The 9071-nt window shown below is 40.5% G+C and overlaps 1 long non-coding RNA gene across 1 annotated transcript; it reads right to left on the bottom strand.

Moving 5' to 3' along the window:
- Positions 1 to 1180: 1180 nt before the first annotated feature.
- On the bottom strand, positions 1181 to 4169 carry LOC128213116 (uncharacterized). The gene is made up of 3 exons (XR_008257684.1): positions 4041 to 4169; positions 2594 to 2683; positions 1181 to 1505 (listed from the first exon to the last, which is right to left on the bottom strand). It is a non-coding gene; the product is annotated as an uncharacterized LOC128213116 (long non-coding RNA).
- Positions 4170 to 9071: the final 4902 nt, after the last annotated feature.

Raw genomic sequence — 9071 nt, 5'->3', positions numbered from 1 at the left:
ATATATATAATTATATTAAAAATAAAAAAGTATGCTTGAAATCTATATATACTAATTTTCTTTCATAAAATATAGTGGAATAATTTTTTAAATGACATGTATTCACTATCTTGACCGAAATAAATAAATAATTTTAAAAAAAGAGAAGAAAATATGGTTAAGTATGTATTACTGTATCCAGGCAATGTGACGAGCACCTGTGTCTAGGACACTCTCAATTCAACTTTTCAAGTTTCTGATCACATAAATATTAAATAAATAAACAATCCATCCATCTCTTAAATATTTTAACATTTTATACATGACAAAACACACTTACTATGTTTAAGAAGGAATAAATGTTTAATATTTATTATAATTATACTCACTTTAGTGTCAAAATAGTGTCAAATGTTGAAAAAAGGCCTTTGTTTACATGTTTTTAAATTTTCCTGCCGAAAAAACTTCCACGGTGCTGATGTAAATTTTATCCCTTGAAAATGATCCTCACTGTATAAATGGCTTTTAATTTATAAAATCTTTAAATTAATATGCTTTGATCAAACATGATTATAGATGGCAGTTTTGCAACTTAACAGTCTGTTCTCTCTAGTATATTCTGAACTATCCTGACCTGGTCCGAATTTTAAACCACTTTAATTTACCCCACCCACCTAAAAACAGCTTTTGACAATTTATGACTTGGTGATAGATGGAAACAAATTTGTAAATAATGTATAAATGTTTATAGTTATCTTTAAATCTAAGAAATAGGTAATGGGTGCAATAAATAAAAAGATACAAATTAAAATAGTACCCTCATATACAAAATTCTGGCAAAATTTTCACTATTTATTATGAAAAAATTGTAAATCTTTTATATTTTTACCAAGTTACATCCTGAAAAGACATAAACCATCTATATTCTTGCAAATGAGATGGAAAAATATGTAAAAATAAGATAAAAAGTTCTATTAACAAGGCAAAAAAGAGCATAGCTGATTTTCAGATTGTGGCGGCCATCTTTGTCGGCCATCTTGGATTTTCTCGGCTCGCCGCCATTTATGGCAATTTATGCCGGCAGTCTGATAAACTTCAGACCTTCCCGGTTATTTTGGTATATAACATGAAATGTAGCAAAGGGGGGTCCGGGTCCTTGTTTTCAAAAGTGCTGAAAGTCACCCTACCATAAACCATTCTGACAGAAAGAAAGAAAAAGCAAAACCCAAGGTTACTAACACTCATGTAAAGTATCATGACTGTAAATACTTCTAGAGATATATGCAACATAAACACTCAAAACATAAAGACATATGAAAGGCTGGCACGACAAAGGCAAAAACCACAGTATAAAAATCTTTTTTAAGTCATTTTAAGTCTTTTTTCGAAGCCACACAGGTGATTTCTCCAATGGTTTTCCCTTCATTGAAGTTTTTGGCACCAGTCTTCAGGTACTAAGCGTGTAGCGACAACTTTCTCAATATATCCAACTTATCTTCCAAGAAACTGTACGAATCTTTCCTTGCCTGTAAAAAAGAGGAATCATATATTTAAACATTGTCACTGATAAACTGTATGATAAAGTATGGTTTAGAATCGATTTACTAGAGTTTTTTACTTTTAAATCCCATATGACCAAATAACAAACACAACACCAATTTCATGCAGACAATTCGACTAAATTATGACTTTTGGGTTAAAGTATGGCTTCCAGTGTTTGCAAGCTTTGTGTCTACAGTTTGACCTAGAGAAATATAAACATGACCAAGTTTGGAAAATGACCTACCATTCAGGGCATTACATTCTGACCAAGTTTTAAGAAGAATAAACCAATCATATTGCCAACCTTTTCTTTATTTTGACCTATTGACCTACTTAATGACCAACATGAACCAGTTGTGCTCCCATAAGCATTCAAACCCAGTTTCCTGATGACTAAGCCAAAAACGTTTTATATAGATTTGACATCTAGTTTAAAGCTGCACTCTCACAGATATACCATTTTTAGAACTATTTTATTTTTGGTCATGGAAAGAGCAAAATTTTGCGTAAATATCTGCAAACCCATAATATAGGATTGCTGACAAAAGATTAGATCTCAGATTTTCATATTTCCGTTCGAAAATTTATGTTTTATGGCTTAAACCATTACTAATGGTTTAAGGAAAATGCACAAAACATCAATTTTTGAACTTATATATAAAAATCTGCGATCTATTTTAGTTATCTTATATAAATATAACTGGTTTCCATGGATTTTCGCAAAAATGGTTCGTTCCAAGACAAAAAAAAAAAAAAAATGTCAAAACGTTCAATCTGTGAGAGTGCAGCTTTAAAATTACTAAACTTGATACAATTTCAAAACAGATTACAAAAAGACAAATATTCTGCTACATGAAAGTGTTAACAAGTTAAATTTTGGTGACAACACATGACATACATTGGATGGTTATAAAAGTTCCCTATAAGCACTTCTTGCTCGATGTCACATTATTTTAAATTGTGTTTCTAAATATTATATCTGATGATTCATTATATGGATATTTCGTAAGAGTTCATATATGAGCAGCTGAATCTGGCAATCATGTTGCATAAAACGATGAATATACTGTACCTCAGTCTTTGATTTTTTGGTCATTATCACTGTTAACAGAATCCTTCAATGTTTCTCATAGAATCTTTGGGTCTGTTATTGCCAATTTCACTGAAACAAAAATATATCAGAAATTGTAAAACCAGACCATTAACATAAATCTGTAACATTAGTTTTTATTTTTATACATTTGACAATACTCCACTTTGTCTTAGAAATGAATAAAACAATGATGTATATTGTATAATGTACCTTTCAAAAGCAATTAATACAGTCAAATAACAAAAAGGAAACATTTTACGCCCCAATCTTTTAAAACTTGTTTTTAATAACTGACAGTACTTCATAGTGAGATTCAGTTTTACCTGTATATTGTGTTTTTAGTAATAGTAACCTTGACCACACGGATCAATTTGCCCTAAAACTGAACACAATGTCCCTGGACCCCCCAAGCTAACCAGTTCACATTCTTTTAGAGATTTTTCAACCTGATCTTATTGGGAACCCTCTTACAAGCAATGATTAAGGGGACCAATATATATGGATGCCACTGAAGTTTCAAACAGTCATTCAGGGGACCAATACATGAATGACACTGAAGTTTCAAATAGTCATTAAGGGGACCAATATATGAATGTCACTGAAGTTTCAAATAGTCATTAAGGGGATCAATATATACATGGATGTCACTGAAGTTTCAAATAGTCATTAAGGGGACCAATATATGGGTGTCACTGAAGTTTTAAACAGTCATTAAGGGGACCAATATATGGATAACACTGAAGTTTCAAACAGTCATTAAGGGGACCAATATATGGATGACCAATATATGGGTGTCACTGAAGTTTCAAACAGTCATTAAGCAATATATGGATAACACTAAAGTTTAAAACAGTCATTAAGGGGACCAATATATATGGATGTCACTAAAGTTTCAAACAGCCATTTAGGGTTCCAATATATATGGATAACACTTAAGTTTCAAACAGTCATAAAGGGGACTTATATTTTATGACACTGAAGTTTCAAATGGTCATAAATGGGACAATTAAATGACACTGAAGTAACTTAATGTCATTAAGGGACTAGTATAGATGTCACTAATGTTACTAACAGATATGTAGGGGACCAGTATATAGTTGACACTGATGTAACAGTAATTCAGGGAACCAGTATTTCTACAAACTAAAATTTTGAACAGTTATTAAATGGACCAGGTTGTTTTGTTTATGCAGTGTAATATGTTTCTTTTATTACAGGGTCTGCTCAGCTAAATTTGTCCCCATTCATTAAAAAAGCCAGTTTATTGACAAACCAAATCACTATGGAGACAAGTATAAAAGAGATATCCATAAATGTACACACATTCAGGAGAACAGATAAAAGGACAAGTCTTTCTTGATGCAATTGTACAAAAAAAAGGTTTTGCTACTTTTTAATAAAAAAATAATCAAGAACAAACTGTTACCATTTTACTCTTTGCTGAGGTAACAGTTATAGGCTCTTTGTTTTCTTGGAACTCGGCATGTTCCTGGGACTCGGCATGATCCTATGACTCGGCATGTTCCTGGGACTCGGCATGTTCCTGGGACTCGGCATGATCCTAGGATCCTAGGACTCGGCATGTTCCTGGGACTCGGCATGATCCTAGGACTCGGCATGTTCCTGGGACTCGGCATGTTCCTGGGACTCGACATGATCATAGGACTCGGCATGATCCTAGGACTCGGCATGATCCTAGGACTCGGCATGATCCTAGGACTCGGCATGTTCCTAGGACTCGGCATGTTCCTGGGACTCGGCATGTTTCTAGGACTCGGCATGTTCCTGGGACTCGGCATGTTTCTGGGACTCGGCATGTTCCTGTGAGACGTTATTTTCCTGTGAGACGCCTTGTTCCTGTTTCATGTTCCTGTGAGACGCCTTGTTCCTGTTTCATGTTCCTGTGAGACGGCTTGTTCCTGTTTCATGTTCCTGTGAGACGCCTTGTTCCTGTTTCATGTTCCTGTGAGACGCCTTGTTCCTGTTTCATGTTCCTGTGAGACGCCTTGTTCCTGTTTCATGTTCCTGTGAGACGCCTTGTTCCTGTGGCATGTTCCTGTGAGACGGCATGTTCCTGTGAGATGCCTTGTTCCTGTGGCATGTTCCTGTGAGACGCCTTGTTCCTGTGGCATGTTCCTGTGAGACGGCATGTTCCTGTGGCATGTTCCTGTGAGACGGCATGTTCCTGTGGCATGTTCCTGTGAGACGGCATGTTCCTGTGAGATGCCTTGTTCCTGTTTCATGTTCCTGTGAGACGCCTTGTTCCTGTGGCATGTTCCTGTGAGATGCCTTGTTCCTGTGGCATGTTCCTGTGAGACGCCTTGTTCCTGTTTCATGTTCCTGTGAGACGCCTTGTTCCTGTGGCATGTTCCTGTGAGACGGTACGTTCCTTTGAGACGCCTTGTTCCTGTGAGACGTTATTTTCCTGTGAGACGTTATTTTCCTGTGAGACGCCTTGTTCCTGTTTGATGTTCCTGTGAGACGCCTTGTTCCTGTTTCATGTTCCTGTGAGACGGCATGTTCCTGTGAGACGCCTTGTTCCTGTGAGACGCCTTGTTCCTGTTTCATGTTCCTGTGAGACGCCTTGTTCCTGTTTCATGTTCCTGTGAGACGCCTTGTTCCTGTTTCATGTTCCTGTGAGACGCCTTGTTCCTGTGAGACGTTATTTTTCTGTGAGACGCCTTGTTCCTGTTTCATGTTCCTGTGAGACGCCTTGTTCCTGTTTCATGTTCCTGTGAGACGCCTTGTTCCTGTTTCATGTTCCTGTGAGACGCCTTGTTCCTGTTTCATGTTCCTGTGAGACGCCTTGTTCCTGTTTCATGTTCCTGTGAGACGTTATTTTCCTGTGAGACGCCTTGTTCCTGTTTCATGTTCCTGTGAGACGCCTTGTTCCTGTTTCATGTTCCTGTGAGACGCCTTGTTCCTGTTTCATGTTCCTGTGAGACGCCTTGTTCCTGTTTCATGTTCCTGTGAGACGCCTTGTTCCTGTTTCATGTTCCTGTGAGACGCCTTGTTCCTGTTTCATGTTCCTGTGAGACGCCTTGTTCCTGTTTCATGTTCCTGTGAGACGCCTTGTTCCTGTTTCATGTTCCTGTGAGACGCCTTGTTCCTGTTTCATGTTCCTGTGAGACGCCTTGTTCCTGTGGCATGTTCCTGTGAGACGCCTTGTTCCTGTGGCATGTTCCTGTGAGACGCCTTGTTCCTGTGGCATGTCCCTGTGAGATGCCTTGTTCCTGTGGCATGTTCCTGTGAGACGCCTTGTTCCTGTTTCATGTTCCTGTGAGACGCCTTGTTCCTGTTTCATGTTCCTGTGAGACGCCTTGTTCCTGTTTCATGTTCCTGTGAGACGGTACGTTCCTGTGAGATGCCTTGTTCCTGTGGCATGTTCCTGTGAGACGCCTTGTTCCTGTTTCATGTTCCTGTGAGACGCCTTGTTCCTGTTTCATGTTCCTGTGAGACGCCTTGTTCCTGTGGCATGTTCCTGTGAGACGCCTTGTTCCTGTTTCATGTTCCTGTGAGATGCCTTGTTCCTGTGGCATGTTCCTGTGAGACGCCTTGTTCCTGTTTCATGTTCCTGTGAGACGCCTTGTTCCTGTTTCATGTTCCTGTGAGACGCCTTGTTCCTGTGGCATGTTCCTGTGAGATGCCTTGTTCTTGTGGCATGTTCCTGTGAGACGCCTTGTTCCTGTTTCATGTTCCTGTGAGACGCCTTGTTCCTGTTTCATGTTCCTGTGAGACGCCTTGTTCCTGTTTCATGTTCCTGTGAGACGCCTTGTTCCTGTTTCATGTTCCTGTGAGACGGTACGTTCCTGTGGCATGTTCCTGTGAGACGGTACGTTCCTGTGAGACGCCTTGTTCCTGTGGCATGTTCCTGTGAGACGGCTTGTTCCTGTTTCATGTTCCTGTGAGACGCCTTGTTCCTGTTTCATGTTCCTGTGAGACGCCTTGTTCCTGTGGCATGTTCCTGTGAGACGGCTTGTTCCTGTTTCATGTTCCTGTGAGACGCCTTGTTCCTGTTTCATGTTCCTGTGAGACGCCTTGTTCCTGTTTCATGTTCCTGTGAGACGCCTTGTTCCTGTTTCATGTTCCTGTGAGACGCCTTGTTCCTGTTTCATGTTCCTGTGAGACGCCTTGTTCCTGTGGCATGTTCCTGTGAGACGCCTTGTTCCTGTTTCATGTTCCTGTGAGACGCCTTGTTTCTGTTTCATGTTCCTGTGAGACGCCTTGTTCCTGTGGCATGTTCCTGTGAGACGCCTTGTTCCTGTTTCATGTTCCTGTGAGATGCCTTGTTCCTGTGGCATGTTCCTGTGAGACGCCTTGTTCCTGTTTCATGTTCCTGTGAGACGCCTTGTTCCTGTTTCATGTTCCTGTGAGACGCCTTGTTCCTGTGGCATGTTCCTGTGAGATGCCTTGTTCCTGTGGCATGTTCCTGTGAGACGCCTTGTTCCTGTTTCATGTTCCTGTGAGACGCCTTGTTCCTGTTTCATGTTCCTGTGAGACGCCTTGTTCCTGTTTCATGTTCCTGTGAGACGCCTTGTTCCTGTTTCATGTTCCTGTGAGACGCCTTGTTCCTGTGGCATGTTCCTGTGAGACGGTACGTTCCTGTGAGACGCCTTGTTCCTGTGGCATGTTCCTGTGAGACGGCTTGTTCCTGTTTCATGTTCCTGTGAGATGCCTTGTTCCTGTTTCATGTTCCTGTGAGACGCCTTGTTCCTGTGGCATGTTCCTGTGAGACGGCTTGTTCCTATTTCATGTTCCTGTGAGACGCCTTGTTCCTGTTTCATGTTCCTGTGAGACGCCTTGTTCCTGTTTCATGTTCCTGTGAGACGCCTTGTTCCTGTTTCATGTTCCTGTGAGACGCCTTGTTCCTGTTTCATGTTCCTGTGAGACGCCTTGTTCCTGTTTCATGTTCCTGTGAGACGCCTTGTTCCTGTGGCATGTTCCTGTGAGATGCCTTGTTCCTGTGGCATGTTCCTGTGAGACGCCTTGTTCCTGTGGCATGTTCCTGTGAGACGGCATGTTCCTGTGAGACGCCTTGTTCCTGTGAGACGGCTTGTTCCTGTGGCATGTTCCTGTGAGACGGCATGTTCCTGTGAGATGCCTTGTTCCTGTGAGACGGCTTGTTCCTGTGAGACGGCTTGTTCCTGTGGCATGTTCCTGTGAGACGGCATGTTCCTGTGAGACGGCTTGTTCCTGTGAGACGGCTTGTTCCTGTGGCATGTTCCTGTGAGATGCCTTGTTCCTGTGAGACGGCTTGTTCCTGTGAGACGGCATGTTCCTGTGAGACGCCTTGTTCCTGTGAGACGGCTTGTTCCTGTGGCATGTTCCTGTGAGACGCCTTGTTCCTGTGAGACGGCTTGTTTCTATGGCATGTTCCTGTGAGACGGCATGTTCCTTGAAATTACGGTGTTCCTGGGGATTATCATGAACCTCAGGCTTCAAAAACATTGGTTCTACTTTCGGAACAGGAACTGAAAAGATGGAGGTGTAACAAAGTTAACTTTACCTAGCCCTGCTACATGTACAGGTATGTATCAGTCAGTTTTGAAGTACATGTAGATTCCTGAACAGAACAGATAAAAGAGTCACTAACAGCAAGCGGACAAAACATTAGTGAGTTTACAAGCATGCTTAAGCTGATCATGGTTTTAACACTTGGCCAACTGACTATAAATCTCTTGGATATCTACCAGTTGTGATTATTTGATGATGTTAGGAAAATTAAAATAGAAGGAATAGACATCAGAACTTAGCAACAGCCTCCAACAAATCCAGTTCTCAAGTAACTGCCCCTTCGAGTTACAGCAGTTTAATTGCATATACTAAGTGAGAAAATGATTACACTTTTACAACCCCATATGATGTTATGACACCAAAACAGAGACAATTGTATTTTATTGAACACAAAAGGCAGCTGATGCAATTTTAATACACATGTACCTATTGTAGAATCTGCACTTATATTGCTGCACTCATCTCTTTCAGGCACCACCAAAGCTCTCATGTCCTCAACTGAAACAATTAATTATTTTATGATGATGGTCAAACTGACATGTGGGATGTTTCTTTTCTTACAAGCCTTCTGTTATAAAGATACAATACTGTATGTTAAAAATGAAAAACATTCCAAAAATAGTTTAGGACTCATAGCTAAGGAACATTAACTTTATTCTTGACCTTGGCTAAAGGTTAAACTGCAGTGTGGGAGGATGCTTGTTTAAAAGGCTTTCATATCATAAAGCTACATGCTAAATATGAAACCTATCCCTCTTTTGGTTGGTATGCAAATCTGAAACTGTTACCTGCATTTACATCAGGGCTCATCCTAGACAGAAATTTTAGGGAGAAGTGAGAACGGGGGAGGGTGCGGGAGGGGGTTTCCCCCTCTTGCAGGTCGGAAAATTTTGAGATTTTAAATGTCAAATGGTGGGTTCTGGTGTGTCCTGGACAACTTTTC

Source organism: Mya arenaria, chromosome 13, assembly GCF_026914265.1.
Source record: "Mya arenaria isolate MELC-2E11 chromosome 13, ASM2691426v1".
NCBI lineage: Eukaryota > Metazoa > Mollusca > Bivalvia > Myida > Myidae > Mya > Mya arenaria.
Note: the sequence above shows the minus strand (reverse complement) of the source record. Positions and strands in the feature narration are given on the sequence as shown.